This window comes from Dipodomys spectabilis, unplaced genomic scaffold, assembly GCF_019054845.1.
Source record: "Dipodomys spectabilis isolate Male_0828 unplaced genomic scaffold, ASM1905484v1 ptg000094l, whole genome shotgun sequence".
NCBI classification, from domain to species: domain Eukaryota; kingdom Metazoa; phylum Chordata; class Mammalia; order Rodentia; family Heteromyidae; genus Dipodomys; species Dipodomys spectabilis.
This window is the reverse complement of record NW_024870771.1, coordinates 2,902,377-2,924,472: the sequence shown is the minus strand read 5'-3', so window position 1 is coordinate 2,924,472 and position 22,096 is coordinate 2,902,377. Positions and strand designations below refer to the sequence as shown.

Below are 22,096 nucleotides of genomic sequence, written 5' to 3'. Positions count from 1 at the left end.
GCATATGAGAGGTCCAAGGTTTGATCTTTAGTACCTCAAACAAAACAAAACTAGATGTATTAAAACATCAGGCAATGCTTTGGACTCTGGCAAAGTTGATACAGCTTCCAGTGGTGCAAATTTATCACCCAGTTCTTTCTGGCTTATTAGGTAGCAATATGTGGTAAACAAATGATTTCCCGCAAAGCAAAGTATACTTAAAGCACTGCTCTGTTAATCTGCTAATTGAACGCAAGTACTCCATAGTAGAGAAACTTACATCAAAAACTGACAAGCCAGGCAACCAGTGGCTCAAGTACTCCATAGTAGAGAAACACATCAAAAACTGACAAGCCAGGCAACCAGTGGCTCATGTTTTGAATCCTAGCTACTCAGGAGACTGAGATTTTAGGATTGTGGCTCAAAGCAAGTCTGGGCAGGAAAATCCACGGAACCCATCACTTTTATTAGCCACCAAAAAGCCAGAAATGGAGATGTGGCTCAAGTAGTAGTGCTCAAGCCTTAAGCAAAAATACCTAAAGGAAAAAGGTCCTGAGTTCAAGCTCCTCATGGGCATAAAACAACAACAAACCAACAATAAAACACCAGGTACATGAAAACATCAAGAGGATCTGATAGCCTGCCTCATCCTACCAGTTCAAACTCATTTCTTTTTTTTTTAAATTGTGAAAATATCATACAGAGGGGTTACAATTACATGAGCAAGGTAATAAGTACATTTCTTATCAAGCATTGTTGCCTCCTTCCTTGTTTCCCCTTCCCATTCCTTCCCGTTTGTTTTTTCCCTTCCCCTCCACAAAGTATACCAACATCAGTGAAAGCAGGGGTTATACCATGTGAGAGGGACATAAAAAAGCAACAAAGAAATCATCTTATAAATATGTTAGAAACAATCGCAAGAAAGAAAAAAAAACATTTGAACCCTTATCTTGGGGTTCATTTTGCCTAACATCAACTTATCTGACCTTTGCTGCTTATCTCAGACATATACTAGTTATTGCAAATAAGGGAAACCATGGGACCTATGTTTTTTGGGCCTGGCTTACTTCACTTAATATAATTTTTTTCCAAGTCTTTCCATTTCCTAACAAATGGGGCAATGTAAACAAGTTGTTTAAATAAGGATACAGGTGGACCTGTTGCAACAATGAGAAGTACAAGTTGTCATGTCTAAAATGAACTTTACAACTTGGGGGCGGGGAGGATTGGGAGGGGTGGGAGGATGGGAAGGGATGGGAAGGGTAAACAAGAGAAGTACAAGTTGTCATGTCTAAAACGAACTTTACAACTGGGGCGGGGGAGTATTGGGAGGGGTAGGAGGATGGGAAGAGATGGGAAGGGTAAACAAAGGAGGAGGCTACAATGCTTGATAAGAAATGTACTCACTATCTTGCCCATGTAATTGTAATCCCTCTGTACAATATTTTCACAATTAAAAAAAAATAGGGCAATGTCATTCTTTCTGATGGAGGCATAGAATTCCATTGTGTATATATACCATATTTATTGATCCATTCATCTACTGAGGGGCATCTGGGTTGGTTCCATATCTTAGCTATGGCAAATAATGCTGCAATAAACATAGTTGTGCTGGTAGTTTTATATGGTCTTGTTTGGTACAGAGAGTTTGGCCAGAGAGGGAAAAGTCAAACTCATTTCTTGAGCTTCCCATCACAAGCCTTGAGCTACTATCACCAAATATTCCTTGTTCACTTGTTTTCATACCAAACTTCAAAAACATACAATCATTTTATTAATTTCTTAAATGATTGTGCAGTGCTACTATTTCCTGTAGTGGTTTAAGGTTTTACTTCTAACAAGGCGCACACCCAAGTCTGTTGACACCTGCTTTGTGCCTCAATCTCTACTATTTTGTGTGCCTAACATCTTTGTCTTCTTCTAGTCTCCCTCCACTTCTCTTCTACCCTCCAGTCAACAATTATGCTCTATGTCCATAACACCTGCTCAGCTTCTTTCTGGGTCTAATTTTCAATGTGTGTGTGTGTGTGTGTGTGTGTGTGTGTGTGTGCGCGTGTGTGTGCGTGCTGTTTCTCAGGCTTGAACTCAAGGTTTAGGCACTATACCTGAGCTGTTTTTGCTCAAGGTGAGCACTCTACCACTTGAAACACAGGTCCACTCCTGGCTGTTGGTAGTTAATTGGAAATAAGAGTCCCAGGGATTTTCCTTGCTGGCTTTCAGCCTTGGGAGTAGTGAGGATTTCAGGTGTGATCCTTCATTTTTGGTATGTTTCTCTACTACGGTTGTCTTTCAGAGAACTTGGCCCTCCTCACCCCTCCAGATGCCAGGTAAAGCACTGTTCTATGATTCTTTTTATCAAATCACACCAGAGCTTTTCTTCACTAATAATGACATGTGTGAGGCTATGAGCAGCATTTTATTCATTTTTGCATCCATGGATATGCATCAGACATTCAACATTTGCTCACTGAATGCACAAGTGAGAACTGAAAAGTCAAATCCTATCCTATCTACAGGGACATAGGTTGAATTGATTTTTTCCATTAGTTCCTTCTCTATGACCCCAATTCTATTTTGATTGTTCTAGGAATAAATTCTTATAGAATCTAGACATTCTCAGTACTTTAATTCAATTCTATATTGTCTTGACTCAAGTTTTGATATCTCATTCTACAAAGACATTATGCCAATATGACAATGTTACTGACACTTAGGGTTATAAATAATCAGTAAATCGATGAATGAAAAAAAATGGGTGAAAACAGACTCTCAGATTTCAGAAAACAGAAGCAATGTAATAAAGTAAACCAGAAGTGAGAAGTCAGAGTAATTCTAAAAATGAGGCGTGAAACTATAGGTACTAGTATTTAAGTAACTGCACATAAAACTCTAAACAATACAATTAAAGTTATTAATTCACTGAACAATTATAAGTGACTTTTGTGTGCTGCCATCTTAGGTGCTGGAATTGTGTAAGTACTGACATTCTGCTAGGTGAAGCCATTTTAGTACTGCCCTGGTGCTAGGGGATGCTACCTTATTAGGTGTTGGCTTTATATTAGCTGACTCCTTTGTGTTAGGTGCTATCACTGTGCATTCACTGTGCTAGCTGCTGCCATTGTGCCAGATGCTTGTGCTGTGCTAGGTGATGCCAACATTGAATTTACTGAAGACATCAAAACACCACCCTTAAATTATTTAAAAAATAAAAAACTATGCTGTCCTTTAGACATCTAAAGATAGGATACAACAAAGAAGGTACAACTAACTAAATCTGTGGGGGCTCTTCTCATTGTCCTAAATGCTGTTTCTTTTAAAGACTATGTTAAAGGCCTTACAGAAACCTTTAAGCACCAGATGGGCACTCATTATCCCAGTGAGATGATAGAAAGGCCAAGTGCTGTGCAAGGGTCATATAGGAGAAGTGTGATTGTGTCTCCACCTCTTGAGTGGGCCTGCTTATCCTAAGTTAAATGCTTCATTTGTGAGGTATGTATTCATGCCTTCTGTGAGAAAGAGCTGGGAGCAGCTGTAAGATAGAAATGAAAGATGGGTGTTCTTAACATTAGCACTACCAGCATTTTGGATCATGTTGTTCTTTGTTGAGGGAATTTCTTCTGTGTGTGGCTTAGAAACATCCTTGACCTCTATTCACTAGTTGCCTCCATATTATGCTAAGGAAAAGGATGTCTGTAGACATTAGTAAATATTCCCTTTTTCTTTTCTTCCCATCTTCTCCTCCCTCCCTTCCGTTTCCTTCCCTATCCCATTTCCTTTCTTCTCCTTCCCTTTGCATTTCCTATATAGTTCAGGCTGATCTTAAACTTGAGATCTGCCTGCCTTAGCCACCTGTATGCTGTCCTTAGAGTCTCATGACACCATAACACATAGGAACTATTTCCAGCTATATATAAAGTATAACAAATATTTATGTATAAATATATTTCTCCATTAGATGTGTCTATAAAAGTACAGATTTTATATCATTATTTACATAGACAATACATTTGGAATGTTGGAAAACCCCACAAAAACAGGAATATGAAACTATCACTCACAACCCTTTTTGTCATTCACAGGTAATAATTAAAATCTGAGATTCTGGGTCATGAATGTTTCCGTGAATTCTTCAGTAGTAACCAGTGCATTTAGATGAGATGGATATTTAACAAAACGCTTTTCACATTAAATTTTTAAGGAAAATTTAAAAGTAGTTTTACCACCTATTTTTTCCCACCTTTCAGTGTATTATCCTGCATGTGGATCTAAACACATACAGGAAATATGTATCACTAATGATAACTACCATTTGTTGAAATCTCTGTTCTTGATGTTTGTCTGTATGTACATGACAGAGAAGGAAGACTGGAGACCTTTCCTGATAATGTTTTAAGCTTACCAGGTAGGATTGCTGAGACCCATGCAATCTCTTGTACTTAAAAAAACAATGTACACTCTGTGCAGTGGGCTTAGGGAAAATGGGAACTCCAAATAATGGAATCTATAAATACTGTTTTTGCAGAACTTGAACTTCTGGCCTTTTACTCTTGTTCTGCTTGCTGGCTGAGCTGGCATTCTACTCTTTGAGCTCTGCCTCCAGCCCACCATTTTGTTAGTTAATTGGAGGAGTCACATGGACTTTTCTGCCCAGGTTGGCTTTGAACTGAGATCCTCCAAGTCTCAGTTCCCTTAGCAGCCAGGATTGCAAATGTGAGACACTGGCACCTGGCAAAGCAGTCTTATTTGGGGGGAAAAAATCTTTCTTAATGTGACTAAGCTCTTTCAGATGAGGAGGTCATCCTATGTGATTTGGCAGCTCTGGATCACATCACAAATGTCTTTGTAAGAGGGACAAAGAAGAGGAGGAGACCAGTCAAGGGTGCTGGCAGCTACCTGCAGAATACATTCTCCCCTAGAGCCTGCAGGGAAAGACTGACCTGGAACACCTGATTTTTGACTCAGTGAAATTAATTTTTCACTCGTGGCCTCCAAAACTATGGAGGAATAAATCCAGGACATTTGTGGTAATTGGTACGATAGTAGCTTGAGGAAAGAAATATGAGCTGATTAAAAGCAAAGCAAAGCAAAACAAAACCTGGACTGTGTCCTTCATTATTTACAGCCTAGTTATTCTTAAGTGTGAACAACTTGCTTTTAACTATTACAAATAAAAGCATTTTTGTTGCCAGACATCAGTGGTGAATAGCTAATAATCTCACTCTGCAGGAGGCTGGGATTTTGAGGATTCTACTTCAAAGCTATTCTTGGTCCAGGAGATGCCACTTCCAAAATAATCAGCAATAAGCCAGAGCTGGAGGCTTGCTTGGCTCAAGTTACCACTTGATTATCACTGGAGTAAGAAAACTAAGTAAGCTCTGGGCCCTTAGTTCAAACCCCAGTGCTAACAAAACCAGTCATTTTTCTTCTCTTTATGCTTTGACCCTGATTTTTTTTTTCTGAGATAGAGTCTCACTATGCTGCCCAGACTGGCCTGAACATTCTTATTTCCTACCTTAGTCTCTCAAGTGCTTAGAATGCAGGCATGTTTAACCATACTTGATATTGATTTGTGTGTGTGTATATGTGTTTTAACATAGCTATGTTTGTATTATATGTGTCTATTAATTACCTTGATCACATCATCTCTGCTGTTTCACTTAGTTTTAAACAAATTCTAAATATTTAGAACTTCTTTTAGTTATATGGTTAATTTGTGTAACATAATATTAGTTAAGGTAAAATTTGGAGATTTCAAATTTAGACTCTAGAAAATCCTTAGATTTCTTTAAAAGACTCTACCAGGGCCACTAAGTTAAACATCACCACATAAAACTCTCTGGGATGCATCACACCCAGACACAACACTATATTGCTCAGCCAGCCTGTACCAAGGCCCAAGGATGCCCTGACTGCACAACATGTTCTCACCAAGGTTGAGAAACCCAAACAGGGCAGCAGGTGACAGTCAATTCATTGCAAAAATAAACTCAAGACAAAAAAGGGGACTGAGAAGACAAGCCTCAATGGTGGCCATGGCAAGGAGTAACAAAGAAAGGCACAGCAGGGAGCATCAAGGAGGAAGCCCAGGGATAGAGACAAGGGGAGTTTAAGATGTCACTTAACATCTTTTAGGCATGGGAAAAAGACATAAAGACCTCCCGCAGGAGAAGAACACTAGAGTAGTTAAATACCACCAGCTACTTATGGCAAACAAGCCTTTGTGAGGTCCTTTTTTTGTGATAGCCCAAACTTGCACTCAGCCACATGGAGTGACCACAGCACTCTACTCTGTTTTGGCAGGCATAAACTGTGATTTCCATTTTATACAATGTGTTATGAACCAAGCACATATAAAAAGTTCTACTAAGAGTCAAGTGTCAGTGGCTTACACTGGTAAACCTAGCTACTCAAAAGGCTAAAATCTGAGGATCTCAGTTCTTATATCTCCAATAACCAGCAAAAACCAGAAGTAGAGCTGTGGCTGAAGTGTCAAGAGTACCATTCCTGAGGGAGAGCAGGAGGCCCTGAGTACACACATATAGGTACACACATATAAAAAGTTCTAGTAGGTCCTTCTCTTTTCTGAAACACACATTCTATAATATATCATGATTTTGGTTGTTGTTTTTGTTTTTAAGCACATACCAATTCTACTTACATAATTACCTGTGGAACTCTCATTTAAGAGTTGTCTTCCCTAATACACAGTACTTCTCAGGAGCTCAGGTACCCCTGTGTGTCCAATGTCCTAGCTAGTAAGTGGGTAACCCTTGATGTATTTATTTTTCTTCAAATGAATCTTTGATTATTCAGTTTGTTCTCTGAGGGCACCATGTAATCAGAAGAAAGCCAAATTACTAAAAATCAATATGCTGGAAAAAAACCAACAATATATATAAACCACCAATTTGCCAGAAGCCTACCTGCCAGGAATCAATGTGCTAAATTTACCAAGACATTCTTTCCTGAAACTGCAGAGATAAGGGAAATTCATATTATATTGGGTAGTTTCAAAGACTTTGAAAGACTTGAGAGGAGCTTTAGGACATTTTTTTTTCATTTTGTCTTATGAGCAGTATTTTAGGGAATGTCCATTTAGCTGAGAGTCAAGACTTATAGTGGCTTAGATTTCCCTGAACAAACTTCATAGTAAGATAAATTCAATAGTGTCCAGCTGTCATGAGGAATCCTTGTCCTCACTTCCTTTTATCTATTGGAAAGGTGACACTTTGTATGTTGAGTAAGTCCACCCTCTTCTACAAGTTGACACATCTCATTTATCATAGAGGTGGGTTACTAGAGAGTAACATAGTAGCTTATCATTTAAGATGGGGTACATTTGGTTATTTTAGAATAATCATCTTTTTGTTTTCCACTAGCTTTTGCTTCTCAATTTACTTTAGTGCTTCTGGTGACTTGTTAAATTTTATCATGTCATATGTGGAGAGGTTCTTTTAGGCACCTGGAAGTCTTTTCGCTCTCTGAATGTCATCTATAATATTTTTAACTTTATACATTTTCTCAATCTTTCACCAACAGTTGTGCATCTATTAGGAGTATATTTCTGCTAGGTGTCAGTGACTCATGCCTGAAGTCCTAGCTACTCAAAGACTGAGACCTAAAATATCAAAGTCTGAAGCCAGACTAGGCAGAAAAGTCTGCAAGACTCCATCTCCAAAATAATCAGCAACATGCTGGACTGGAGACATGGCTCAAGTGGTAGTGTGCTAGCTGTGAGCAAGAAAGCCAAGTGGAGTAGGGAATCCTGAGTTCCAGCCCTAACACTAGCACACACACAAAAATATATATTTCCAACCATTTGAAATCAAAATCTCACCAGAAGCTATGGGTATGATTGCTTGATTTCTTTCCTCAGCAAAACATCAATATAGGACATCAGAAATTGTGGTCATTGACTATAAAATAGAGTTTAATAAATAGTAGACATACTGTAAAAAATTAAACCACCTGTGGTCCTTTGAACATGCTATTCTAAATACAAAAAAGGCAAATCCTGAACAAGAACATCTAGTCATAGTATGAATTTTCCACAGCTGCTACCAATTTCCCCAATATGCATGCTGGTGGCTCATGCCTATAATATTAACTACTCAGGAAACTAAGATTTGAGGATCATGATTTAAAGCCAGCTCTGGCAGGAAATTGTTACCCAGGAGACTCTTACCTCCAATTAACCACTGAAAAGCCAGAAATTGGGCTGTGTCTCAAGTGGTAGAATGCCAGCCTTGAGAAAAAACATTCTAAGGAACTGCATTCAGGCCCTGAGTTCAAGTCTAAGTACTGTCACAAAACAACAATTTCACACAATGTGAGTGTCTGTAAGCTTTCACTTGATATGTTAAGTTGGATGAGGTCATGTAGAAATCTGGAAAGTATAATAGATTTAGCAATTGTAAAAATCTATTTGAGAAGAAGCAATAGAGAGGTGTGTAGTCTCTCCATCATGACTTTCTAACAAGGCTCTTGTGATTCTTTCCACTCTTGTGTTCATAAGCAGAAACCCTGAGAGGGAGTCTCTACACCAACATATCAGAACAAGTAGCATTGAGGGAGGTTTTGAAGAAAAATAGTTCTTTAATAGCCTAAGTTAGTATGCCACTAAATAACTTTCCTTGTACTTTTAATGGGACAATCTAACTGTGTGTGAGATATCAGATGATAAAAAGTGCAAGGCCACAGTAGATACATATTAAGATGATGGAATTCTATATCTATGAAATCAGGTTAAATGAAATCTGTTTCTTCCTCTGTCCCTTTCTTCCTTTCTTCTTCTTTTCTTTCTTTCCTTCCTTCCTTCTTTCCTTCCTTCCTTCCTTCTCTTTCTCTCTCTTTCTTTCTTTTTCTCTCTCTTTCTTTCTTTTTTTCTCTCTCTCTCTTTCTTTCTTTCTTTCTTTTCTTTCCTTCTTTCTTGTCAGATAACACAGAAGTTGTGACTCAATTTGATATCATAGTAGGAACTGAGTTTCACAAAATGGATTACTGGGGATCCTTTACTTCAGTTATATGATCGGAAGATGGGTTTTTCTGTTTCAGACTCAAACTTGAACCTGGGAAATATTTTCTAAGTTCAAGGCAAAATGTTGAGACAATTCCTTAGGTGGTGGATGCATGTACTTTATCATTCCAATAGATATTGCTTTCAACTGAGGCCTTATAAGAATCATCGCTGTCTTTCAAAGTTCAGACATGAAGTCACTGTTTCTGTCTTTGAGGGGAAAAACACTGTATTGAGATATAGCATACAAGCCCATTTACAGTGTATATAACTGAGCCAGGCACTGATGGCTCATGCCTGTAATCCTAGCTACTCAGGAGGCTGAGATCTGAAGATCCTGGTTCAGGCAGCGGGCAGGAAAGTCTGTGAGACTCTTATTTCCAACAAACCAGGAAACAGGAAGTGGTGCAGTGGGTCCAGTGGTAGAGTGCTCGCCTTGAGCTGAAGAGCTGAGGGACAGTGGTCAGGCCCAGAGCTCAAGCCCCACAACTGACAAAAAAAAAGTGTTGTATAACTGGATGCCAGTGGCTCATGCTTGTCATCCTAGCAGCTCAGGAGGCTGATATCTAAGGATTGTGCTTTAAAACCTTTGAGACTTCTCTCCAATTAAGCTAGTCGTGTGCAAAAAGTTCCCAGGGACAGTGCCTAGGCCCTGAGTTCAAGACCCAGGACTTCCACATACCAACATAAAAAAGTGTAAACAAATTATTTTTGAGCACAGATTACTTTTTCCATGTGTCATCACTTGTTCATCTTGGAGTGCAGCTGGCTTTTGGACTGGTTATATGGAGAGGCTTAAGTGATGCCACCATGATTCCTCCTCCTCCAAACAGTCTGGCTCCTTCCCCTGGTAGGTGACGCCACTTCCATCCCCAGACTTGGCTTCATGACTGTCAACTTAATCATCAGGGAAGACACAGCCTTCCTTGATAATACTGGAAGCAAAGCATCAGAAAGAAGGATGGCTCTCTCTGCTCCAGTGGGCTGAGAAGCTGTGTCAGGGTGAAATCCTCATGGATGGGAGGAATGTTAGATGGAAGGAGAAAGCAGCAGAGGCATGGGAACTCTTATAACTCAAAAAGTGAGTTATACACATATAGAGTCACAATATACTTACAACATATGCAAATACATAAATGCCATCCTAGAAATGAGTCAAGGTTCGATTTGTAACCTTATGACTATCAGGCTTATGACTATCAGTGACGCTTATTGTAGAGTGCTTTCACATGATGTAAAGTCAATGACTATTCTAACAGAAATAACTTGAGTGTGATTAAATAGCCTAGATGTGTAAAAATTGTTAATGGAAGTGGACAAAAGTTTTTGGTATGGACACGGCTTACAGTTAGTCAGACATTAGTGGCATTGAGTATGGTGTTTGGTTCTGGTCCTGACCCTTCTGGCCATTCTGTATGAAAGGCTCCTTTCTCATGGACATTTGGAAAGGAATTGAGGTTGTGAGATCATATTTGGTTATTATTATTTTTTACTACCTGCTGCTGATTTTCCTTCCGACAGGTAGCCTAACCAAGATAACAGATTATATTACTTTCTTTTCTAATAGTAGTCAATTTGAGTCAAAGGAAATATTTTCCACATTTGACTTGAATCCACATGAATGCCTTTGGCTACTCCAGACCCTTTTCTATTTCTGTGAGAGAAGTTCTAGTTGGCAAGTGACCAGAATCAGGACATAAGTCATACAGCAGTTCATTCTCAATTACCCAACATGGACGAACCACACCATAATGTTAATTCAATTCTGTGTTTCTCTTGTTCCTCTGCTTTGGTTTCCTATTGAATGGTGTGCATTTTAGGAACACAAAGCAATCTTTATGCTGGGTAAATCTATGGCAGAGTCCCAAGTGGAACTTAAACAATTTTAGAAAAATGTTCTATTACTCTTGCCCAATTCCAGTTGAGTAATTAATAATTTAATGTACATTTATCCTTTGACTGTGTATATGTAACAATACCAGAACCAAATCATCTTTATCATGGGACTAGGCATAAACTGGGCAGGTTTAGCTAGATCATTATAGGATGGTAGAAATGGCCACTAATTTTTTCAGCAATTCCTATCAACAGGTGGATTTTATTTCCCTACTCTTTGAATTTATGCTGACTTGGTAACTTGTTTTGTCCAATAAAATATGGTCTAAGAAACATGGGGTAATGCCCGATCTTGAACTTCAGTAGGCTTTGTAGTTTCTGCTCTAGCTGCACTTGGAAACCTGAGGCCGTTACACTGCTGATAAGTACATGGTACAGAACAGCATGCCTCCCAAGACAGCTTGGCAGCTGCTAGACACATGAGCAAGTCTTGATTGAATCATCAGCTATCTTTCTTGTTTAACTGGCCACCATCTCCTGAAACACTGTGCAGAGATCACTTGCACGAGCTTAGGTAAGAACTATTTAGCAACCTACAACACTGGGATCAAAATAAAACAAATGGCAGTTTTAAGCCACCAAGCAATGTTTACTTGCAAAGACAAAAGTGATTTTACTCTCCAAGAACAGTTTCTATCACAACGGAACTTAATCATGGCATGATTGTCAAGAATGTAGCATTTGTACCTCAACTGGCTTCAGCTTCAGTCACAGACCGAACAAGCACAACTAAAGAAAATCCCACAGGCAATAGATGTTTATATTTTAATGTTACAACTGCCAATTCTCCCCCATTGAGAGTTTATTAGAGTCAGTATTGCTTTTAAAAACTAAGTAAATCAAATCACTACTTCATGCCTCCATTTTCATTTCTTCATTATATGTCCCTTTTGATAAAGTTTTATTGAAATATAACACACCATAAGCATCTACTCAAATGATACAATCAAATTGTCCCCCACAAATATACATACTGTGAAGTTGTGATCATAATGTAAGTTTAGAATGTTGTTCCCTCCAAAGGGACACAGCGCCGTACTTCCCATTCCTATTACTAGAGGTTGTAAGGTGGTTTTTTTTGTTGTTGTTGTTTTTTGTTTTTTGGTTTTGTTTGCCAGTCGTGGGGCCTGAACTCTGGCCCTGGGTGCTGTCCCTCAGTTCTTCAGCTCAAGGCTAGTGCTTTACCACTTGAGCCACAGTGCCACTTCCGGCCTTTTCTGCTTACGTGGTGCTGAGGAATCAAACCCAGGGCCTCATGCATGCAAGGCAAGCACTCTACCACTCAGCCACCTTCCCAGCCCCTGTAAGGTGTTTTTGACCACTCATTTCATTTGCTGTATGTCACCTGTTTCTTGTGTTAGCCTGATTTGCCCATATACAATGTAAGCTGTGTGCCTCAATTTGAAAAACTAAGCTGGAATCCTGGGCTGATGTACAGAAGCATCAATGTATAGAAAATGGTCTTCAAAGATTGTTTGCACTAAAGGAGCTTATTTAACAAACTTTGAGTTTGAAACACTGATATAATTACAATAATTTAAAATGCAAAAAGTAAGCAACTTAAGATGGCTGTTGATAGGTTTGTGTGATGACTAAAAACACAGAAAGTAATTAATTTTCAGATATGCGTGTACAGAATATTTAAAACAACCACCAAAGATATCACTGTTCATTACTTTTGGGTATATTTCCCAAGAAAAACCTATCTCCAATTGTATGATAAAGGAAGATTCAGTTTTCAAGAAAGTAACTACACATCTGAAGTTATTGTACCCAGCTATTTCCTACAGACAATGTTAACTGGCTTACAATTTGAAAGCAATTTTAAATTAGAGGTTAAAAATAACTGTATAAATGATGACTTCTTGTTGCATTTTCAATGTATCAAGCTCCAGGTAAAAGAATCTAATCAATCCCAGAGATTCAACAATATTAAAGTTCTTCAAAAGATCAATCAGCAATTATTCCACAGCACTTTTTAGTGCCTAAGGGTTAGTCATTATATCAAGCAATGGCAAGATACAGATAAAAATCAACCTCTCATTCTACCTAGTCTATATCCTCTAGGTTATCTCTAGAAAGTGAATTTGTCTGGTGTTCTTTCTTTGTCTGAAAGTTCTGCTTACAATGGTCAGCCTGGGTGAGAGCGATGCCACAGGTCTTTCCTGACCCTGGCATACTTATGGTTGGGAGAGGCCTGTGATAGGCATATGCTGTTGGAGCAGCTGGCAGCATCACTGTGGCCTTCCTCTTTCCCTTAAGCAGGGAAGGACCAGGGAACACACTGTCTTATTTGTATGTTTTTCATGGTGTCTTCAGAATAAGCATCAATATATAAATTACTAATACCATACAAATTTCCAAAGTTTGAGATTACAGGAAAAAGTTTCCATAGGCATGTATATATATATATATATATATACATATATATATATATACATATATATATGTATATATATATATATATGAAATTTATATATATGATTAAAACAGATAAGTGAAAAATAAAATTAATAAAAATGAAGTAAGCAAAAAGAAAACATGACAAGTATTAAGTGCTTAAATGACACTATAATAAAGAATAATGAAGAGTCTGACCTATATTCATTTGCTTAGTGATGGTGTTCAAGTTTCACCACACTTCCTTTCCTGTCTGTCCCACACATGGTCATTTTAAGAAAGCCTAGATAATCCTTCTTTTAGTAGAGGCAGAAAGTTAATTCCATGTCAGCCAAGCCTGAGATCAAGAACCTTTGCCCAGTCCAATGTCCAAACACTTTATAACACCAAGACACTCTCCTTTCCCTACTTTCTGAAGTGACTTGAAAGCCAATCTGTAAGTTCCTCCTACTCTCCCTGGAAATCCATATGCAAATAATAAACCCTTTTTGGTGTTCTTGGCAAGGTAGCATCAAGAGCCAATGTACCAATAAGGTTCTTCTCACCACACTATGAGAATAGGTCAGTGTCTCAGAGTGGCAAGTATAGTTAGAGCAGAAACAAGGTATCTTGTGGTCAAGTCTCAGACAATGAACAATGTCACTTCTGCTGCACTGTTGGTTACAACTGTCATCAAGTCAACCAAAGCACATACGATATCTTCTCTGCATCTTGATAGAAAGAACTAAAAATAATTTTGACCATTTTTACAATCTATGATCATTATCTAGCTGAATTCAATTCAGTACCATTCAATTTACCACTTTATTATGAGTGCAAAGTCTCTTTACAAAGATCATGACCAATAACAATGCCCGATGAAAGGCTTCTCTTCCACGGATACAGCACAAACAGGCCACGTCTTATTCCATGTCCCCACTGCACTGAACATGGAACCTGTGAATCTTAGGCTTCAAGATATAGTTGTAGTCAGGTTCTAATGGTTCATGCCTGTAAATCTACCTGCTCAGAAGTCTAAGATTTGAGAACTGTATACCAAAAACAGCCTAGCCAGGAAAGTTGGTGAGATTCTTTTTTATTTTTTGGTTGGTTCATATAATTTATTGCAGTTAGCGTAAGTTTAAAAACTTACCCACACCAATAGTACAAAACAAAACAGCATTATAAGTTATTTCCCCTCAGGAAAATAAAACATACTATGATTGTCAAGGCTAGATGTCAGTCTAAGTTTTAAAATAGAGGAAGAATGTGAACCTAAGTACAGGAAAAAGCAATTGCTCACCATGACCACAAAAGAAAATCCCAAAGAAAGTCCACTTTCTCACCGACATTGATTGTCTTCTCTAAATTAATAAAACTTATTTTAACATAAACTGTATTTAAAAAAACAAACTAGAAACTCTTCGAGTAACTAAAGATAATGCTCTAAGGCCATTTTCACAGCTTTGTTGCTGTTGTTTGCTTTAAATGCCATCACAGCCAAATTAACACATATTTGACCAAATATTTCCAAAACAGTCCAGCAACACACAATGGAGTTTTCCATTCAGTATCTTCAGCACAAAAATAGGCTATGTTTACAGTAGTTAACTCTAATTAACCACCTAAAATCCAAAAGTGGCGTGTGCCTCAACTGTTAGAGAACCAGCCTTAAGAAAAGAAAAAAAAAGCTAAGGAAAAGCACCCAGTTCCTGAGATTAAACTCCAGTGCTAGACACAGACACAGACACACAGACACACAGACACACACAGAGACACACACACACATACACACACGATTGCACACACACGATTGCAGAATTATAGGTGTGAAGAAAGATCTATTTTACTGGAGAAGGGGAAGGAAAAGAATTCTGTCATAAAACATTTGGGGAAAAAACTTATTCCATATGTAATATGTTCAGACATCACTTCATACAGCATCCAACATTTTCAGTGATTTGAGACACAGTATCAAGCTGAGGTCTCTTGTCAGATGGATGACAAAGACATTCTAGAAAATTCTGACATTCTAATAACATAATTAGCCACCTGATCTGTGGGAGGGTGAGTCATGATGAGCCTCATGACAGTTCTGCGAGATAGGATAAAACCACTCACCTTTAGAAGTGAAATGTACCCACCCACAACCATGTGCATGTATGTTCACTGAAAAGATGAATTCGTTTCACCCACTGGAAGGCAACCAGATCTAATTAATGATGGATACTGCTATTCTTCCTAATCATCAAAGTGCCCTTTTCATTTTGTATGCATTGAGCAAAATATTGAGTATGCTAAGATTGTGAACCATATTAAGGACAATGAAATATACAGGGTTTTTAGAGAACCAACAGTAGTTGACATTTCGGTATCTACAAGACATTCTGCTCTTCTGTCTACACAGGCTTCAATGCAACACTTAAAACCAATGACTAGTTGCTATTGTCCCAAATCCAGCTGAGGACACTAAGTAACTATCAAATAAGAATTTTCTAGATCATTCAGAGAAGGTATAGAACAGTCTTTCCTCAAATTCTGGTCTATCTGTATCTACAACCAGCCTCTCTGCAGTCACACTGCTCAAAATTAGCCTGGTACAACAATAGATTTCCTCCTGCTATGAAAATGTGCCATCAGTTAATATTCTCTGTGAGAACATCGGACCACTACCACAATCGTAAAGAGACACCTCTTATCTTCCTCAAATGGATCTTTTCAGGATAGCAGTTCAGTTGGGTTAATGTGTTCATCAGACAAAGTGAACATATGGCCATCTCCTTGTATCAAAGTGCAAGACAAGTCCTGAGATCATATATTGTAGTGAGTAAGGGGCAAATTAATTATACAGAGAAGTCTTTCCATTTCCTAACAAATGGGGCAATGCCATTCTTTCTGATGGAGGCATAGAATTCCATTGTGCATATATACCACATTTTCTTGATCCATTCATCTACTGAGGGGCATCTGGGTTGGTTCCATATTTTAGCTATGGCAAATAATGCTGCAATAAACATAGTTGTGCTGGTAGCTTTAGTATGGTCTTGTTTGTGATCATTCAGGTAAATGCCCAAAAGTGGGATTGCTGGGTCATAGGGGAGCTCTATATGGAGTCTTTTGAGGAACCTGCATACTACTTTCCAAAGTCGTTGAACAAGTTTACACTCCCACCCAATGCAGTAGGGTTCCCTTCTGTCCACATCCCCTCCAGCATCTGTTGTTATTAGAGTTCTTGATTATAGCCATTCTAACTGGGGTGAGGTGGTATCTCAATGTTGTTTTGATTTGCATTTCTTTATGGCTAGGGAGGTTGAGCATTTCTTCATGTGTCTATTGGCCATCCTTCTTTCCTTTTCAGAGAAGTTTCTCTGTAAGTCTTTAGCCCATTTATTTACTTGAGGTTTTGTTGTTGGGGGATTTAATTATTTTGGGAAGGAATGGTAAGGGGAAACAAAGGAGGAGGCAACAATGCTTGATCAGAAATGTACTCATTACCTTGCTCATGTAATTGTAGCCCCTCTGTAAGGTATTTTCACAATAAAAAATATAAAAAATTATACAGAGAAGAGCTGGCAGCATGTATACATCAGTACATTTAAAGAGAAGAACTAAAGATGAGGCTGGATGACATTATTATGTCTATACAGGTCCCTGCTGAATACCAACCCTAATCTCTGAGAGACAGTTCTACCTTGCTCTTTCTCTTCAAAGTCCTTGCAGCTAGGGAGATTTTCCCATCCTGTCACGCACATGTATACATGTTTTATATGTCTGTTCCCTTGAACAGTGACTGGGTAGAACTCAGGGCCTTTTTCTCTTCCTTAACTTTTTCAAGGATGGTGTTCTATCATGGTGTTCACCTCTACTTCTAGCCTTTTTTGGCTTAACTGAAGATAAGAATCTTGTGGACTTATCTGCTTAGGCTAGCGTTGACAGCCTCTTCAGTAGCTAGAATTATAGGCATGAGCCATCAGTGATTGAGTTGGCATGTGATCTCTTCTCTGACTTGTTCCTCTTCTTTTCCAAGGCCCAAAGCTCCTTCGATAAATCCAGCCCTTAACATTATAGCATACACAAATTGTTTCTCACAACTGGCTATGTAACCATATGACTCAATGTGCTTTGGCTTATTTTAAGATAACCTTGGGTTTGAGCACCATGTTTAATGTGTATTCAAAGTATATATGCATGTGTGAGCACTTACGTGTGTCCATACTGTCATTATTAACTATGGACTGTTAATCAAAAATCACATCAAAATCCTTGTGTACTCTAATGAATTTTAATATACATTTATTTAATACCAATTTAAATTTCCCAGATAAATTTATTGCATTTTTTAATAAAATCGAGTTTCTAAAAATAGGCTAGTTGCCCTGTAATTTCCAAGTGAGACATGAGATATAATGAACTTTACAACTTTGGCACAGTTGGGTGGGGGGAAGGGGGGAGGGGGCGCGGCACAGGAAGGGGGGGCATAGAAAGGGATGGGAAGGGGAAACAAAGGAGGAGGCAACAATGCTTGATAAGAAATGCACTCATTACCTTGCCCCTCTATATGTAATTGTAACCCCTCTATATGGTATTTTCACAATAAAACAAAAAAAAAAGAAAAAAGAAAACAATTAAGGATTTTTTTCTAGAGCAACTTAGTATTTTCCTTCATGTATCATCCATTCATTTACTTAAATAGTTTCACAGTTCCTGTTCAGATACCAGTAATTGTGTCTGATGCCAAGAAAATTAATTATTAGTATGAAATTATCTGCCAATAGTTTTATTAAGCCAAGAAAAACATGCAACTTTAAAAGAGAAAACATGTAAACTGACAGTGATAGCTAAATTAGGCTGCAGGATAAAGGGGGTCAGCTTGGTAAAGAAGTTGTTAGGTGGATTTGTGATTTCTATTGTAATCTCTACCATGGATCCCAGTTTAAGATTGGTCAGAGTTGTTTAGTTATCACAGATCTGCTAAAAATCTCTCTATTCATCTGTGTGTGTGTGTGTGCACTCACGAGCGCGTGTGTGTGCTTGCGTATCTGTGTTAGGGAATTACTATGTGAATATTTTAGCAGATAGAGACTGAGCAACCAGTAAACTGACCCTCTGAATTGTAGTGTGGGAAATGAAGTTTCTCTGATTTTTAATGAATTCTTGGGCAACCAGCGGCTTTGCTCCAAAACAGTCCTGCTGTAGCAGAGGATTATCTTACATGGGTCATTACACTTCCAAGCTTTAAGCCTCAGAATGAGCTTTAAATTAAAATTCCCAGCACCTCATAGGCAGAACATTGTGACACTCAAAAGATGTGAAAGTGTTGAATGAATTCTGAGCAATAATATTATCACCACTGCATATCTATTGAGTTTAACAGTGTGCTAAGTACTGTACAGACAGATAATACAAGCAGTCTCTACAAGAAAAGCAGCAGCAATAGTCTTATAGAACTCTCACATTTATCGGCTTTAGGAATACACACTATAACTAGACTAGTTAGAAATAGTCTCTATTCAAAAGTATCTGCAAGGTTCTCTATGCCTTTGTTTGGCTTGAAAGTAGCTGATTTTCTACAGTTACCATTTATGAATGTGGCCAAGTCTCCCAATTTCAAAATTACCATAAGAATACTAAAAGCATTAAACTGAAGAACTTCATCTCTTTGCAACTGAAAATTACAGATGGAGTTTTCTGGGAAATCTTCAATAAGTCTGTTGTAAAATATATACATGCCATTATGTTTTTTATTCGAAAGGAAAATATGTATTTTAAAAATTAATAATGTTAGTTTTTTTAACTAGCTTTCTGTGTTGGAAAAAATATATACATACATTTGAATTCCAAAATAATTTAAATTATTTCACTTTAGACTGCAACTGTTTAAAAACCTGAAACAAATCCCTGATTTTTAAACAAGTCTAGACAAAAGTAGCAGCAAATTTAGAGTGCAGAGCACCTGATGTGTATGTGCAAGAGCTGCTTTGCCCTGGATGAGCACAAAGAGCCACTTTGCATATATGGAAACTAATTGAGCTTTAGATTCCTGACTTTCTTTATGTAAATGCCACCCCATCAGGGTTAAGAAAAAAAATTAAGCACTTTAGAGAAAATGGGTTATAAACTGTCATTGTTGAGTTCAGTGTTCTGACAACTTTGAAAGTAACTAAAATGTAATTTCCCAAGTTAGTCCCTAGAATAATGGAACATCTGGATACCATTGAAATGTATGACAATCAAAAGGAGAACAGAAAAGCAAGTGGGAACAATGGTTCTCCCATTGCTTACCACTCTTTGTGGGTTTGAACTCTTATTCCAAATCTCTGGTCGTGTCAGTCCAGGGCGGCTCCCCTCCAACTCACTTATCCACCTTAGGATTGCAAATCCAACTCTGGGCCCCCTTATTTCTTCTAGCTGAGCTTTCTACTAGCTTGCTTCCTCAGTTTGATGTCAGAGCTTGTGTCGGGCACTTGTGTGAAGTGGTCAGTAGTGTGCAAGATGCAACATCAACCACCCTGGGTGACCATTTCAGCCTCACGAAATAACAGGAGCCTTTGGAATGCAGGCATCTCCAGATAACTCCATTTATTAATAAGTAATCTCAGAGCCCAATTCTATCCTTCTGAGGAGACAAGTCATCTTACCACAAAGCATGGAAGTTGACGTCATATATATTTATTTTGCCATCTTTCAAGCTCATGTTTGGTGTTTTCCTTCCACATTTTTGGAAGCAGACTTACCATTTCTTTGGTGTCTGCTGCTTTATATTTAAGTCTTGGGAACTGTTTAACACAGGCTTAAATATTTTTAATGCTCCTCCCAGATAAAAATCTATTCGTGAGCCTTCATTTCATTTCCCCTGTCTCTCTTTAAACATGATATAATGAAGGAGGACAGAATATTTCTCAATCATATTAGCTAATGCTAAAAAGTTTAAGCTCAATACCAAGAAGAAAGTGAAAATAGTCTTTGATGACTTTGTAATCTGGTGGGCACTGGTAGCTCATGCCTTTGATATTAGCTAATCAGGAGGGTGAGATTTAGGGAGTGAAATTCAAAGCCAGCCCAGGCAGATAAAATCAAGAAATACATGTCCAACTAACCAGCAAAAAGCCAGAAGTGGAGACGTGGCTCAAATGGTAGAATGAGAACCTTGAGAGAAAAAGCCAAGTATGAGTATAAAGCCCTGAGTTCAATGCGTGCGTGCATGCACAAGCGTGTGCACTCATGTGTGCACACACACAGACCTTGTAATATAGTTTCCTAATAGACTCACATTCATATATTACATGTTTCTATTCCTTTTTACCCTCAAAAAGGAATATTTCTTAGAAGCATATTATTTTTCTAATCCTCTAAACTGAAACCCACATCTCAACATTGTCTGAAAATGGAGTTTCCCTGAGGCCAGGGAATGTATATTCTTGGCACTCAAGCTTGAACCCTTCCCAAGTCGCTTTTCTTGAATAGCTCCACAGTAGAACCCATGGGAACGTGTAATAAGTCATTCATCTTTTTACTGGTTTTACTTGCATTTTCTTTTCTTTTTTTTCTGTTGGTCCTGGGCCTTGAACTCAGCCTGAGCACTGTCCCTCAGCTCTTGAGCTCAAGGCAAGCACTCTACCACTTGAACTACAGCACCACTTCTGGTTTTCTGGTGGTTTATTGGAGATAAGAGTTTCATGGACTTTCCTGCCTGGGCTGGCTTTGAACTGCGATCCTCAGATCTCAGCCTCCGGAGTAACTAGGATTATAGGCATGAGCCACTGGCGCCCAGATGACTTCCATTTTCTCATGGGATTTTGCTTTTGAACATGGGAGACCTATGTGCCTTCTCAAAGCCATGTCAAGCCCCTCTTCTGAGAATGCAGACAGCTTTGCCAAATGTAAATTGCCAAATGTAAATGCTACTTTCATGCCTGGAGTTAGCAAATGTTTATCCAGACATTTCATTTCAAATTTAAATAGTTTCTCATCTGGACTAGATAATTGCTAAAGTACTCTGAACTCTGAAGTTATATGACTTTTAGGCTATATTTGTACTTTTGTTAGAAGATTCTTGTATCATTTTTTTCCTTCAATGAGATAGTATTATAGATTTCTTTTCTCTTTGAGAGAAAGAAGTTCATATACTTGTGGATAAACTGCTTAATTTTCTCAGTGGTGTGTTAATATGCAGGAGTCATTTTCTCACTATTTTAGAAATATTTATGTATTTTTACATATATTTTTCTTCAATAAGAGAATGCTATAAGTGAGAATAATATGCCTTGGAATAGGGAGGGGATTTTGCTCATTTTTGATAGAATCAAATCTGGCCCTGTCTCTCTAATTCTCTGCTACATTCCATCAGATGATGTCCAAGGCCTTTCTTTCAAGTGACCTACAGGCAGAAGGTGGGGTAAGTCCACAGCCTCAAGGCAGGCACCAAATCCACACAGTAAAATTATGAAGAGAGGAACTAGGGCACAGGGCTGGCTTTGTCTATGCATCCCTCTAGAAAAAGTGGTGGCTAGTCCCTTACTTGGGGTGATTATAAACCCCAGCACAGATTGCTGTTTAATGTTATCTCCTGCGGGGAAAATATGTTGCACATAGATTTATTAATGCATACAATAAATTAATCTATGAAAAAGATTATCTAAGATATGTCCAGTGTTATGTCAGTGAATCTTTACTTCAGAATTATATATAGTATATGACTGACTATATATCCAGAAATGCAGAAAAAGCTGTGAAAGAGAGTGTATAACAAAATGTATAAAGAGATCATCACTGAATGGAGAAATCATGTGTGTTCTTAATTTTTCTTATTGGCTTATCTTTATGTCT

General features: G+C 38.2%; 1 protein-coding gene across 2 annotated transcripts in view; it reads right to left on the bottom strand.

Moving 5' to 3' along the window:
- The window catches only part of Fat3 (FAT atypical cadherin 3), a 525,564-nt gene that overhangs the window by 150,991 nt on the left and 352,477 nt on the right, over window positions 1-22,096 (bottom strand). The window lies entirely within an intron of this gene.